Below are 15,591 nucleotides of genomic sequence, written 5' to 3'. Positions count from 1 at the left end.
TACTGCAGAAAGGAAAGCTGACCAGCCTTACAAAATAGAGAAAGATTTGGTTTAGTACTAGAGACTACACTGTGAGATCATATTGTTTGATGACATTGGTACTGTGTGAGGAACTGAAGTTGTTATCTCAAAAGCATGACAGAAACCTATTAATCTTGGCCTTGAAGGCTATACCTTGTGTACCTTACTTTATGTTTCATGTTAGCACTACTAATGTAACATGGAAATTGTGTTAAGCTAATGTTTTGAAAAGTAATGAAAATGCCTCTTAAAAATACATTTCCATTCTTATTTGGAGGGAAGTGAGATCTAAAATGTGTGTTTTATACATGATCAATGTCATTTATTTTAGAGCTTAGATTTTGGATGACAGGCATGTGAGCTTTAGTTTGTTTGTTTGAAGGGGTTTAATGATGAACTTTTCTGTTTTTTGGAGCCATGTTTTTATTAAATGAGTATGAGAAAAGGAACCCCAAGGGCGATAATGGAAATGCTTGCATGGGGAGAATTGTATGAGCAAAGTGAATAAAGCAAGAGGAGCATTAGCTTGTTTCCAGTTCAGAAGGATCAGGAGTTATTTTTTGCTTAGGGGAAAACTCAAATGCTTGGAAAATTCTTGTTTTATCAGCTTACAGAAGTCTTTATTGAAGTTAGATGTATGACACAGTTTCAGATAGAAAAAGGAATTCATTCAGAAACATTGGGAAATAGGTTACCTCAGCATAAAGATTGCGATTTGAAAGTTGAAGATCAGAAGTGTTTGGTTAGAACCCTAAAGGTGTTATTTGAAGCTGAAAAGGTCTGAACTTTGTTGTATGACTATCCAATAGGATGCTGCCAATCTCTCATTACTGGAAATTGGAAGAAACAGTAAAGTTAACTCTATGGACGTGAATGAGGAGTGAACTTTCTCTAATGTTTGAGGACTGTGATGTAGTAGTGTTGACAGAGATGGAATTTTGTTTTACTGGGTGTTTTGAAAACTTTGAAATTGTGATATATATAATTTGTGCAATTGTTATTGTCCGATAAACATTTGTTTTATTGATAAAACCAGATCTGTAGCATTACATGGTTATATTTGAGTAAAAACCAAAGATTTTACAAGCCAAATTTCTGGGATCTGACTTATCTGGTAATAAAATCAGCTGGTATCATAATGCTATCCTATTCTATGTACAATATCAGATTTTATCATTTGTAAATGTTGACATTGTTCCCTCATTCCGAGGTCTAGGTCACTAAAGATGAAAAAAAAAATGGCCCTAATGGTGAAAAAAACAGGATATTCCAGTATATAGATTCCTCTGGTCACCTAATCAACATTGTATCCATTCTGAGGAAGGGTCGTCGGACACAAAACATTAATTAGATTAGATTCCCTACAGTGCAGAAACAGATTCTTCGGCCCAACTGGTCCACTCCGACGAGTAACCCACACAAACTCATTTCCCTTTGACTTATGCACCTAACACTATAGGCAATTCACCTGACCTGCACACCTTTGGACAATGAAGGAAACCCACGCAGACACGGGGAGAATGTGCAAACTCCACACAGACAGGATGGAATCGAACCTGGGACCCTAGTGTTGTGAAGCAGCAGTGCTAACCACTGAGCCATAAGGAAACTGGAGCACCTGGCAGAAACCCACACAGACACAGGGAGAATGTGCAAACTCCATGCAGATAGCAGCCCAAGGTCTCTGGCACTGTAAGGTAGCAGCACTAATCACTGAACCACCATGCCACACCTACTAATGTTGATATTCTCTTCAAGAATCCTGTTAAACCTGCGGAGCTTTTCCAGCAATTTCTGTTTTTGTATCCATACCTCCTCAGTTCTGAAATTGTGTTGTGCTTTAACTTTGTAGACAAGCCTGTATTCCAACCCTTTGAATGTCTAAAACAAACACAGAAATTGCTGGAGAAACTCAGTACATCTGGCAACATCTGTGGATAAAAGCAGGGCTAGCGTTTCAGGTCCAGTCACACTTTTTCAGAACTGGCTGTGGCTAGGCAAAGATTAGAATGTATGATGATGACTTCACCCTATGACTTTCTCCACCAATTTCTATTTTGGTTCAGATTTCCAGCATCCATAGTTTATTGCCCTTTTGTATGTCTATGTACACCAAATCAATTGCCTTCTTATAGTGATACAGTGACAGACTGTGTGTTCATTAGATGCACCTTGACACTGCAGTGGTGGACTGACTGCACCAACAGACCCAGGATCTGGGTTGCCTAACCACATCTACAGTATTAAGATGCTGGAATTGCACTGCTAGACTCTCTCCATCAGGTGGACCCTGGATCTGTAGTACAGCCAATGAACGCCAGAAGAACCTCGTTTTCTGTGGTGCCTATCTTTTCCCACGAGCTTAAAAGTCACATACCAGGTTATAGTCCAACAGGTTTAATTGGAACCGCTAGCTTTCGGGCACTGCTCCTTCATCATGTGGGATATAGGTAAGTAGTGTTACTTCTGCAATCATAATTACTTATACAAAGTAAATGAACTCACACCAGTGTGTAATTGTTTCAGCCAAGAGCTGAGTCAACAAGAATGGAAACTATGTGGAGGAAATACATAATTGTTTATTTGTATTAGCTAAAAATGTATGCAAGAAAGAAATGGGACTGCAAACAATGGTAGAAATACAGGCGAATAGATAAGGTGCTGTGAGGAGAGGCAGTTAAGCTAGATATGCCTGTACAAACAATAGGTATAAACATCTATTTCCCACTTTTACAGAAACAAGGAATAAACCCCAATTAAAAGGGTCTTAACAATCTGTATGAGAGGGGTGGCACAGATGGAGGGAGTAGATAATGGTAAGGAAAGGATATGCCTAACAATGACCCACAGCGGGATGTGATCAAACGGCCTTGTGAGGCCAGAAATAAGCATTTTGTCACAGACAAGGCCTGCTAAGGCAAGAGATAAACAGGAGTAATGGGTACCTGTCTTAGGGAAATGGAGGATGTAAACAGGGGAGCAGCAATGAAATTTAAAAAAAAGGAACCAAATTATATAAATATCGAGTATTCGTTGAATTCGGTGTGTGAGTCCCTTGCCTTGTACACAGACAGTGGACATCACACCCTCTTGCAAGAGTAAATAAAGGACACTACTGATTCATATTTTGTCTCGGGCTGAAATTATTGAAGTGAGTGAGCCTTGTTTCTCACAATCAGGTGATTGTGAAGGAGCAGCAGTCTGAAAGCTAGTGCTTCCAATTAAAACTGTTGAACTATAACCTCGTGTTGTCTGATTTTTTAACTATGTACACCTCAGTCCAACACCGGCATCTCCAAATCATTTTCCCACGAGGGAGGTCCTAGATCTGCAATGGCCCAGAAGGAGGAAGTTACTATCATAGCGATAAACTGTGCACAGCAAGAGCATCTTGGCGCTGCAGTGCCGGGCTGCATCCACTGGGAGGACCTTGGCGCTGCAGTGCCGGGCTGCATCCACTGGGAGGACCTTGGCGCTGCAGTGCCGGGCTGCATCCACTGGGAGGACCTTGGCGCTGCAGTGCCGGGCTGCATCCACTGGGAGGACCTTGGCGCTGCAGTGCCGGGTTGCATCCACTGGGAGGACCTTGGCGCTGAAGTCCCCGGTCCAGTTGTTGTTGTGGTGGTTGTCATGGGCGGCCAGCTGGAATACGGTTTTTGGCCCGGTTTTGTGGTGTTGCTGTAGGCGGGCTATGTGCTAGGGAAAAGGGCCCAGGTTAGGACTGCTCGGCGTCTGGTGAGGCGATCCGGGCCTGGACCTGACTGAAGGAGGAGCCCGGATTTGCTCTTCTGTGCGCAGCTTGGAGGGCAGACCGAGGGCGGCTTCGCTGTTCTGGGCGGAGAGCCTGCTCCAAGTTAATGGAGCGGCAACATTTCATCGTGGGAGCTGGCTGGCAGTCAACGGACGAATTTGATATCATCGCATGTTTCCGTTACATAGGGTGGTAAGTGAGCAGTTATTGTATCCGAAACGATGTTTACCTGGGAGCGATTACAATCCAGCCATTTAATCCAAGCTATTGTGACATTTTAAATCCTGAGTATGATCTGTACATTGTGGACAAGTTTTCTAATTTACAGCAGCATCTTTATCAATTGTTTGTACTGTTGAATTTTGGGGAGCATTTTATTTTCAGTACTATTTAATTAAGTTACTTATCGTTTAGGAAAGGTACGGAAAAATTTCGGCTCATTTAACAGGAATCAAGCCTGAGCCAATGGCAAGAATGTAAAAAGATCAGGGGGCACAGGGCAGTGCTGCAGGGTTCGGACGGAGAGCAATGTACTTGACAGTGGAAAAGTGAAAGGAGGCATGATTAATAGAAGACAGCCTAAGGGTGATAAAGAGGAATTGAGTTATAATAATGAGCCAAAGTGATAATAGATGGATGGACTTGGATCGGCTAGGGAGTGCACAAGTTTCACAGGTCTATTTAGATTTTTAAAAAAGCACATGAAAATAAGTAAGTGGTCAGAACAGTGTTACCTCTGAGCACATTGAAATATACTAGGTTCTTGGGGGAGAAAGTGAGGACTGCAGATGCTGGAGATCAGAGTAGAGAGTCAAGAGTGTGGAGCTGGAAAAGCACAGCAGGTCAGGCAGCATCCGTAGGGGAATTGACGTTTCAGGCATAGGCCCTTCACCTGGAAAAGCACAGCTGAGCCCGAAATATCGATTCTCCTGCTCCTCGGATGCTGCCTGACCTGCTGGGCTTTTCCAGCACCACACTCTCATAGAACATAGAACAATACAGCAGACTATCCATCCTTCTCAACCTTCCAAGTTGCAGCTTTTCTCATTCCTTTGCTTTTCACCTTCCTATCACAATGCTTCTAGTGAGGTTACCTCATGGGGTATTTTGAACCATGCATGCTACCAACTACTACCTCACCACAATTGGACAAGTGATAACAGGCAGGTGGTAGATGTAATGCCAAAGTTAGAAGAGGGATAGATAGACAGTAATTTTGTGAAGTTGAATGTGTTAACTGTAATAAAGTTTGTAACAGGGAAGACATTCATAAGATGCTAAATTCAATTCGCTTTCTGACTTAGAAACCCAGACAATAAGTTAAGATCTTAGGAGGAAAATAGAGGCCTTTTAAATGTGATGCTAAGAAACGCCATGTAGACTATAAGACAGATAAAGAGGTACTTGAAACTACAAGGACCAAGAGAATTCAAGCGCCATCCAGGAAAAAAATGTCTGTATTTCAGCAATTTGATTAGAATTGAAAAGGTATGGAGATTTTTGCAAGAGGTCAAAGTAGAAGGTAGCAGAAAGAAGGGTCGGCCTATCTGTACTTGGATGAAGGATGTCACATTGCGGTTGCAGAAGCATTATGGTGGATGTGAGAAGATGACAAAGACAGCTAAGTGTGATATACTATGACACAAGATTTCCACGTGGGAGTAGCAGAAAACAGCAGAGTGAGAAACAATTTGTTTTAACTGGTGACAAGTTTATTACTTTACAATTGACATATGTTTAATCTGAAGAAAAACTACCAGTAAAATTAATAACATTACTTCTCTATAAACAGGGGAGACACATCCCTCTCTGATATGCTCAGTGCTTTTTATGCTTGGTCTGAGCAGAATGCCAGTGGTGTGGTGATGCTTGCCTCAACAACCCCAGGAACATCTGTTCCTCCAGTTACCGCTGCAGACGTCAGATTGGTCTTCCTGGGAGTCAACCCAAGGAAAGCGACGTGCCCGGACGGTGTCCCCGACCGAGCACTCATATCCTGTGCGGACCAGCTGGCAGAGGTATTCACCGATATCTTCAACCTGTCTCTCCTACAAGCCAATGTCCCCAACTGCTTCAAGAAGACCAACATCATTCCCATACCTAAGAAAGCAAATGCAAAGTGCTTTAATGACTACCGCCCAGTGGCTCTGGCCTCAATAATTATGAAGTACTTTGAGAGGCTGGTCATAGTGCAATCAACTCTAGCCTGTCAGCCTGCCTTGATCCCCTACAATTTGCCTACTGATGTAACAGGTCCACAGCTGGTACCATATCCCTAGTCCTTCCATGCCTGGAACATCTGGACAACATGGAAACCCACATCAGACTTCTGCTCATTGACTACAGCCCCATCTTCAACACCATTATCCCATCCAGACTAATCTCAAACTCTGTGACCTTGGTTTTGGCTCTGCCTTCTGTAACTGGATCCTCAGCTTTCTGACTCTCAGACTGCAATCAGGGAAGATCGGTAACTGCACCTCCCCCATAACACTCAACACTGATACGTCCTCAACCCACTACTGTACTCCCTGGACACACACAATTGTGTTGACAAATTCCAAATGATCACCATCTACAAGTTTGCTTTGACACCCACGGATATCTAACAATGACGAGTCAAAATACAAAAGGAAGATAGAGGGCTTGGCAACATGGTGCAGTGAAAACAACCTCTCTCTCAGTGTCAGTAAACCGAAAGAACTGATCATTAACTTCAGAAAAAAAGGAACAGAACATGCCCCCATTTATATCAGCAGAACTGAGGTTGAGAGGGTGGAGAATATTAAGTTCCTCGAAGTGATGATAAACGACAATCTGTTCTGGATTTCGCACGTAGGTGCGACGGTCAAGAAGGCACAACAACCGGTCTTCTTCTTCAGGCGGCTTAGGAAATTTGGCATGTCCACCAGGACCCTCTCAAACTTCTACAGGTGCACCTTTGAAAGCATACTGTCAGGATGCATAATTCCTGAAGAAGGGCTTATGACCAAAACGTTGATTCTCCTCATTGGATGCTGCCTGTCCTGCTGTGCTTTCCCAGCACCACATTCTCTAGTCTGATCTCCAGCATCTGGAGTCCTCACTTTCTTCTGGGTGCATAATGGCAACTTCTCTGCCCTGGACCATAAGAAACTACACAAGGTAGTGTGCACAGCCCAGACCATCACAGAAGCCAGCCTTTCATCTTTAGACTTCATTTACTCAACTCGCTGCCACAGAAAGGTTGCCAACATCATCAAAGACCCATCACAACATGATAATAATCTACAGCCTCTTCCATCAGGCAGAAAATACTGAAGCTTGAACATGCGCTAGCTTCTGTATGGTAACTTGGAAACTTTTTATTTTGTTTAAGATATGTAAATGCAAGTTGTTATTGGAACCTTTGCCCATCTTGTTTTAATATCTTAATTGAAAGCCTATACTTGAGACAGTGTGGCATTCCCTCATTCCTGAATTGAGTGCCAGCTTAGCATTCTACCCTAAGTCTTGGAAGTGAAATTCGAGTCCACAACATTCCAAACCAGCTATGAAGTGTTTCTGATGAATTGAGGCTTTTAGATTCCTTGATTTTTCAGTATTTTTGCTTTTATTCTTTTATCAATTTTGCTTTGGAGCTGAGAACTGGGAATTGTGAGCTGAAACTGATGTGGACTTAGGGACAGCTTGTGGTAAAAGGATAAGAACAGACTAAACAAGAGTATTATGTTTAAAGAAATATCACTTGGCTTTTAACTAACTCAATTCATGAGAATTGGTTCCAGCAAGTCTGGAAGAGATGGTCTTTCCCTGAGGCCTCAATGACCATATAAAACCATCAGCATCTCGGGTTGCAACCAGAATTGAAGTTTTTTTTAAAAAAGTTGTGTTTTCTGGGAAATGGGCTTTGCTGCTGACAACACAGCATGAAGATTTGAAAGCTCCCTGCCTAATCTCTGACACCAGCTTCTGGAAGCCCAAAGAGTAGAAAGCTGAGTTGGAAGTATTGCTACTTTTGCCTGGGTATACTGAGAAGGTGATCCTGATTAGTGGTTACAGAAGGACAACCCCACATCTATGCTGTGAAACAAAGCATCATGAAAACCATTTAATTAATCTGATCAGTTTTGTTGTTTTCTTTCACTTATCTCTTAACACCTTTTGTGTGAATGGGGACTGAAAACAAATAGTTTGGTTTAAGGTTTAGGCATTACAGGGCTTGGATTACCATGTTGACTAATCATCTCTCTGCTAAAGTTATTGTGGTTGTAATAAACAGTTAAGTCTTTTGTTTAAAATACAAAACCAGTATCTGGATATTAATGATTTGAAAAGTATGGGATTGGTTATTCAAAACTCTGGTTAGGAATCATTGGAATGATTTAACAACTTAATTTTACTGTGTTGTAAATACAAAGGTAGACAGGCTGATTTGGTTCAGCTATCTGATTGTGTGTAATTACAAGGCTGATATTTACATAACAACAGTTGAAATGTGTGGCACTAGAAAAGTTCAGCAGGTCAGGCAGCATCTGAGGACCAGGGGAATTGATGTTTCAGGCATATGCCCTTTAACAAGAATGTTGGGGTGGGGGGAACCGGATAGTGGCTGAGAGATAAATAAGAGGGTGGGGGTGGAGGGAAGGTAGCTGGGAAGGCTATTGGTAGATGCACATGGGGAGGTGATAGTGTTAGGTCGCAGGGGAGCATGGAACACATAGGTGGGAAGGAAGATGGACAGGTTGGACAGTTCAGGAGGGAGGTGCTGGGTTGGATCAGGGATAGGAGATAAGGAAACTGGTGAAGTCAGTGTTAATGCCGTGTGGTTGGAGGGTCACAAGGCGAAGATGAGGTGTTCTTCCTCCAGTCATCAGGTGGCTTGGATTTGGCGGTGAAGGAGGCCCAGGACTTGCATGTCCTTGGTGGAGTGGGAGGGGGAGCTGAAGTGGTCGGCTGCAGGATGGTGGGGTTGGTTGGTGCATGTGTCCCAGAGATGTTCCCTGAAATGTTCCGCGAGTTGGTATCCTGTCTCGCCAATGTAGAGGAAAGCACATCAACAGTAACGAAACAGTGGATGAGGTGTTTTGCTGTGCAGGAAAATCTCTGCCGGGTATGAAAGAATCCTTTGGGGTCTTGGACGGAAGTGAGGGGAGAGATGTGGGCGTGGGTTTACACCTTTTGCGGTAGCAAGGGAAGGTGCTGAGAGTGGAGGTGGACTGGTGAGGTGCATTGACCTAGTGACAGAGTTGCAGAGGGAATGGTCTCTGCGGAACACAGATGGGGTGGGGAGGGAAATGTATCTCTGCTGGTCAGGGTCTGAATGCAGGTGGGGTAATTGGCGGAGGACAATGCACTGTATCCTGAGATTAGTGGGATTGAAGGTGAGGACCTGAGAGGGTCTATCTCTGTTGCAGTTGGAGGGGTGGGGTTCAAGGACAGAGGTTTAGTAATTGGAGGAGATGTGCTGGAAAGCATTGTTGATCATGTCAGAGGGGAAATGGTAGTCCTTGAAATAGGAGGTCATCCGGGATGTCATGAAGTGGAAATTTTCCTCCTGGGAGCAGATACGGCTGAGGCAGAGGAATTGGGAATATAGGATAGTATTTTTACAGGAGGGGGTGTGGGAGGAGGTGTAGTCCAGGTAGCTGTGGGAGTTGGGTGGGTTTGAAATAGATGTCCATGTTGAGTCAGTCGCCGGAAATGGAGAAGAGAGATCCAGGAAGGGGAGGGAGGTGTCCAAATGGTCCAGGTGAACTTAAGGTGCCATTTTAACTACGGAAAATGGGATTGTTCCATGTATCCGATGTAGAAGGCGGGCATAGCTGGGGCCCATACGGGTGCCCTGGCTACCCGTTTGGTCTGAAGGAAGTGGGAGGATTTGAAGGAGAAATTATTGAAGTTGAGGACCAGTTCTGCCAATCAAATGAGTGTGTTGGTTGAGGGGTACTGGTTGGGTCGGCAGGAGAGGAAGAAGCAGAGGGCTTGGAGGCCTCCACCATGGCATATATAGGGACTGGATGTCCATGGTGAAGATGAGGCATTGGGAGCCGGGGAAACAAAAGACATAGAAGAGATGGAGGGTGAGTGGTGTACCGAATGTATGTGGGGAGTTCCTGAACCAAGGGGGACAGGACAGTGTCAAGATATGAGGAGATAAGTTTGGTGGGGCAGGAGCAGGTGGAGATGATGGTTTGATCGGGGCAGTCAGGTTTATGGATTTTGGGTAAGAGGTAGAACCGGCCAGTCCAGGATTCGAGGACTGTGAGGTTGGACGCTGTGGATGGGAAATCCCCTGAAGTGACGAGATTGTGGGTGGTCTGGGAGATGATGGTTTGGTGATGGGAGGTGAGGTCGTGTTCGAGGAGGCAGTACGAAGAGGTGTCTGTGAGTTGCCGCCTGGCTTCAGCAGTGTGGTCTTTGGTGCACCAAACTACCACAGTGCCCCCACCCCCTCCGTCCTTTGGTTTAATGGCGAGGTTATGGTTGGAGCTGAGGGAGTGGAGGCTGCACTTTAAGGGTGAGAGGTTGGAGTTGGTGAGAAGGGTGAGCAATTTGAGGTGGCCAATGTCACAGCAACAGTTGGAGATAAAGAGGTCGAGGGCGGGTAACAGACCAGGACGGGGTCTCCAAGTGGATGGCATATGTTGGAGGTGGGAGAAAGCGTCCTTGGCAGGTGAGTGGGAGTCTCGATGGGAAAAGTGAGAGTGGAGGCAGTGAAGGAAGTGTTTGATATTGCAACGCGTTTAAAATTTGTTGACCTGGGAGCATAGTGGGATGAAGGTGAGACCTTTACTAAGAACTGATCGTTCATCCTCAGTGAGGGGGAGGTCTGCGGGGATGGTAAAACTCCGAGAGGTCTGGCGGATAGGACCTGGTGTCAAGGTGGAGTTGGGAGTGGGGGTGGAGATTGTCTCGAGTGGGTGTGGTCATGGGATCATCGGTGATTTCTTGGGCGACATCACCAGAGATGTTTACATAAGAAAGTCTTATATTGTTGTAAAAATCAATAATGGATGAACAGCACACACCAATGTCATTTCACTTGAAATAGGCTAAATTTTAAACATAAAGTTTTTAGAAATGTGTGTTAATCATGGATAGGTTGCATTTACAATATTGTAGACTTGTTTTCTCCTGCCATTGTATATACATTTGTTAACACTTACAACAAAAAAAAGTTTATTATTTGCCTGCAATTCTAATATATTCACTTGAATTTTAAAAAAAAACCCGAGAATTTGCTCAATAATACTGTAAATGTATATTCAAAGGTTTTCAATCTGTGATTGGTACAGTGTCAGTTTTATGAAATATATTTATTTGAAAACTTAATTTTAATATGAATCATTTTATTAAAAAGTATTATTGTTTCCACGTTTAATAGATAGATGTACACTCAAGAACATGGGTGAAATGTTAAGCCTTGTTCCATTAGACGTGACAGTATAAATTAGTAGACTATTTAAAAGTGCGTACATTTTGATTATAGTGTTAACGATCTACCCTCACACTCTTGTACATTTGAGGGGAATGAGTTATGATTATTAAGTCCATCTCACAATTTAAATAAACATTTCACTTTCAAATTTCAATCCACTGTTATATAATAAGCTATAGTATTATTTTAAATTTGTTTCTGCCTTGCTTCACTTATTGCCTCTACAGTACATGCTATCTCCTTATACTTCCATCATAAGTGATTCTAAAAGTGTGCTGCAACAATATATGATCAATTCTGCCTTTTTTTTCCCGCATTTCTGACATTGGATCACAAATAGTTTTGAACATTATGCAATCTTCAGTGATTATCTCCACTTCTGACTTTGCGATGGTGAGAAGATCACTGATGAAGCAGCTGAAGATAGTTGGGCCTAGGACTCTACCCTGAGGAATTCCTGGGACTGATGTCTGGAGTCTGAGAAGATTGACTTGCTATTACCACAGCCATTTGGGTATGTGCTAGATATGACTCCAGCCAGCAGAGAACTTTCCCTCAATTCTCATTGACTCTAAAATGGACACAAACAGTAACTACTGGAGAAACTCAGCAGGTTTGGCAGTGTCAATGATACTGTTTCAGATCTCCAATATTTACAATTCTTTGGTTAATCTCACTGACTCTAGTTTAGCTAGGGCTCCTTGATACTACATTTGATGAAGTGCTGCCTTGATGTCAAGTGCAATCACTGTCACCTCATCCTTGAAGTTCATTTCTTTTGTTCATGTTTTAACTAAGACTGGAATGAGATCAGGAAGTGACTAGTCCTGGCAGACTCCAAAGTATGCGCTAGTGAGCGGGTTCTGCCTCAGGAGCTGCGTCTTGAGAACACTGTCAATGACCCCTTCTTGTTGATGAAGAGCAGGCTAGGTCACTAATTGGCTGGGTGGGTTTGGGTTGTCCTTCTATTTGTTGAATAGAACATACCCTGAGGAATTTTCCACATTGCAAGGTAGATGCTGTTGTTGTCAGTAGATTACGGATCACCATTCATGACTGGACGTAGCAGCATTTATTGTTCAAGCTAATCCATCAACACCTCGTTTTTAGGAATGGCTGGTGTTGCTCTTGGTTTCCACGTGCTGTAAGATATCTTTTCCTGTTGCTTGAGCAAAGTAACAGTTAAATCCAACTCACAGAGTTCTAGTAACTTGTTTTAAATGTGCAACAACTTCTACAGCCCTTGGTTTAGAGCAGTATCTTTTCCTCATTGTGGTTTGCAATCCAAAATAAAGAAAAATAAAACGTTATGGTCTTTTCAGGAAAATTTCTTGAGTCTTTTTGCAGATGTGTCCATCTAGGCAAATGAGACATTTCCATCACATGGCTTACGTTTTAGGTGATGAGCAGAATGTGAGCCTTTTGTTTAGGATTTCTAACCTCTGATCTGCTGTTGTGGCAATGTCATTCAGCTGGCTGGTCAGTTGACTTTCTGATCAATTTTGTGCCTCACAAAAAAAAAAGCCTCCTTGTGTAGCACTTGCGTTTCTTTGCCCAAGTTTGGGATGTAGTCCAGGAATCCATATGTGCTCTCTGTCAGCTACATGGTATGGACTGTTTCATTATCTGGGGAAATACAAATAGAGCTGAACACTGTGCAAGACTGCTACCAACTGTTTCTTAGCCAATCTAAGTGCAGCTTAGGTGTTGTTTGATTGCTTTTTTTGATGACTAGAAGTAGGTTGAAAAGCTGGTAATTGGCCAGATTTGATTTTTCAGGACAAGGCACATCTGAATTTCCTGCATTATTGGGTGAATGCCAATGTTGTGGCAATGCTCATAGCTTGCACTTTGACTTGTTCTGGACTACAGGTCTCTGTTATTACGATACAGATGTTTTTGATGTTCAGCAGAATGAATTGGTTTGGTAACTTGACTAGAGCACTTTAGAAGGAGGTACTGTAAACCATCCACTCAGCTCAGCGGTAATACTCCAGCTTCTATGTTAGAAGATGTGTGTTCATTTCCCACTGGAGAAACTTGAGAATATAATATATACTGACATACTATGCATTTTGAGGGAGCACTGCACTGCAAGAGATGCCAACTTTCAAGTGAAAGGTTAGTCTGTGGCCTCATTTATTAGTAAGCTTGTAAGTTCTTTGGCGTGAATGATATTTATCTGTCAACTGACATCACAAAAACATTTCTAAAGAAGAGTCATATTTGACTCGAAATGTTTCCTTTTTCTCCCTCCATATAAACTACCAGACCTACTGAGTTTCTCCAATACTTTCTGTTTTTATTTCAGATTTACAGTATTTGCAGTACTTTGCTTTTATCACAATAACAGATTCTGGTCTTAATTATGTTTGTAGTTGCTTGCTATGTGCACATTGGCTGTATATGCTTGCTACAGTGTGAATGACTACTGTACAAAGAACTTAATCACTATAAAGCAAGTGGGGCACAGTGAAAGATACTATACAAATGCAAATTATTTTTCACTTCTTAGAGAAGGTAGCTGCCTTGTCTCTTACACACACTTGTTAGAATCCACTGTCATTCATAATGGTAATACTCATGAAATTTCTTACTGTTGTGAATTGCTTAATTGCCATCTACTGTTATAAAATTGTCAAATGCTTCTAATGTATTTGGCTACACATTTTAACCTTTGAAAGTTTAAACAATAAGTTTCTAACCTATTTTACTCAAGTTTCTTTTCTCTTTCATGGGATAGGAGGATTGCTGGCAAAGACAGCATTTTTTGCCTCTTTTGAATTATCTTTGAACTGAGTAGTATGCTTGGTCATTTCAGAGAGTACTTAAGAGTCAGTTACATTGCTTTTGGTTAGGAGTCCTTCCATAAAGGACTTCAATGAATCAGATGGGCTTTCTTACAACGTTCAATAGTAGTTTCATGACATCATTACTGAAATTACCTTTATATTGCACATTAATAATTAATTAATGTCCCCAGAACATTAGTCTGGACCTCTGATTCCTCCCCCAGTAGCATTACCACAATGCCGTTACCACCCTCAGTTTATGATTTAACCATTGTGTTATGAAGTTTAAGAGAGAAGTTTATGTACCTTTAAGAGAGAGAGAATGTTGTTCTGAACTGAGAAATTACAAACACCTATGACAGTCCCAGAGTATACTGGAAAATTGAAAATATGTAACATTTGGCTGTGAAATGGAAAACTGAGTTTTAGTTGCTGGTTTGACAACAATTCAGATTTAACCAGTCAGTTTAAATTATGCTAGGAGAAAGTGAGGACTCCAGGTGCTGGAGATCAGAGTCAAAGAATGTGGTGGTAGAAAAGCATAACTGGTCAGACAGCCTCCGAGCAGCAGGAGAATCAATGTTGATGAAGGGCTTGTGCCTGAAACATTGATTCTCCTGCTCCTCGGATGCTGCTGACTGGTTGTGCTTTTCCAGCACCATGCTCTTCAAGTTTAAGTTATGCCTCGGCATACTAAAACCAAATGAATTTTGAATTTATTGTTTTGCCAACATAAGCCAATGAGACAGACCTGTGATGGGGGATGTAAAATGCAGATGTTTTGAAAATTGGTCAGAGAATAACTACCATAGAGAGAGAAACTCATGGAGAGCTGTGCCCATCTAACATCTTGCTCTGAAAGAAATTAGAAAACACTGATTATCAATAGTACCTTTTCATGTGAAACATTCTTGCAGTTAAAAAGAAAGATGATGACCCAGGGAGATCCTCAGCTGGAAGAGTGATGACACAGAAGAAGGCAGCAATTGTGTTGTTTTGAAGTTAAGTTGATGTAATTTTAATGAGTGTCTTACTGGAACAGTAGATGGTTATAGAGTTGGAGGCAGATAGTAAGCAGTTAAGAGAAAGGGAAACTTAGAATTGTGAATAGTTGTTCTTTAATGTTCACTTTTAGAGTTAAAAATAAATTAATGTTATTTTCTTTAAATAGTGGAATCTGGAAGTTCTCTGTCACTCATGTTTTAACAGATTACGAGGTGAGGTGAACTTTCCTGGATGTTTGGTTTAATTAACAGAGGGGTTCGCCTCCATGTTGTAACAATTGTTTACAGTACTTCCAGAGTATATAAATATAGGTGGGTTCTAGCATCAAGTTTCTATTACAGGCATTCTAATAGAACTGTGATGTCAGTAGTTTGCTCATTCTTTCAACATAAATTCATGCTATTATGCATTGGAGTCATTTCAACAAATTCATCTAATTGCCTCCAAAGCAAATCATAAATTCATTGCAAGTTTATCTTTTTTTAGTTGCCCAATTTTGAAATATTACCATGCTCATATGATGCAAAATAGATACAATGAAAGTGACTTGACACAGGGTGGGAAAATTGCATTTAAGGGGAGCAAAGAAAGACTTGCATTTA

General features: G+C 42.0%; 1 protein-coding gene across 2 annotated transcripts in view; it reads left to right on the top strand.

Annotated features, from left to right (window-relative positions):
• The first annotated feature begins 3,634 nt into the window (after window positions 1-3,634).
• The window catches only part of chst10 (carbohydrate sulfotransferase 10), a 59,864-nt gene continuing 47,907 nt past the window's right edge, over window positions 3,635-15,591 (top strand). Inside the window, exons 1-2 of one of the 2 annotated variants that reach the window (XM_060826635.1) lie at window positions 3,635-3,964; window positions 11,533-11,706. The gene's annotated coding sequence lies outside the window, so the exon portion shown is untranslated. The remainder of the gene's footprint in view (window positions 3,965-11,532; window positions 11,707-15,591) is intronic. The other variant, XM_060826634.1, reaches the window with a different exon arrangement.

This window comes from Hemiscyllium ocellatum, chromosome 6 (assembly GCF_020745735.1).
Source record: "Hemiscyllium ocellatum isolate sHemOce1 chromosome 6, sHemOce1.pat.X.cur, whole genome shotgun sequence".
Taxonomy (NCBI): domain Eukaryota; kingdom Metazoa; phylum Chordata; class Chondrichthyes; order Orectolobiformes; family Hemiscylliidae; genus Hemiscyllium; species Hemiscyllium ocellatum.
This window is presented reverse-complemented; position numbering and strand designations above follow the sequence as displayed.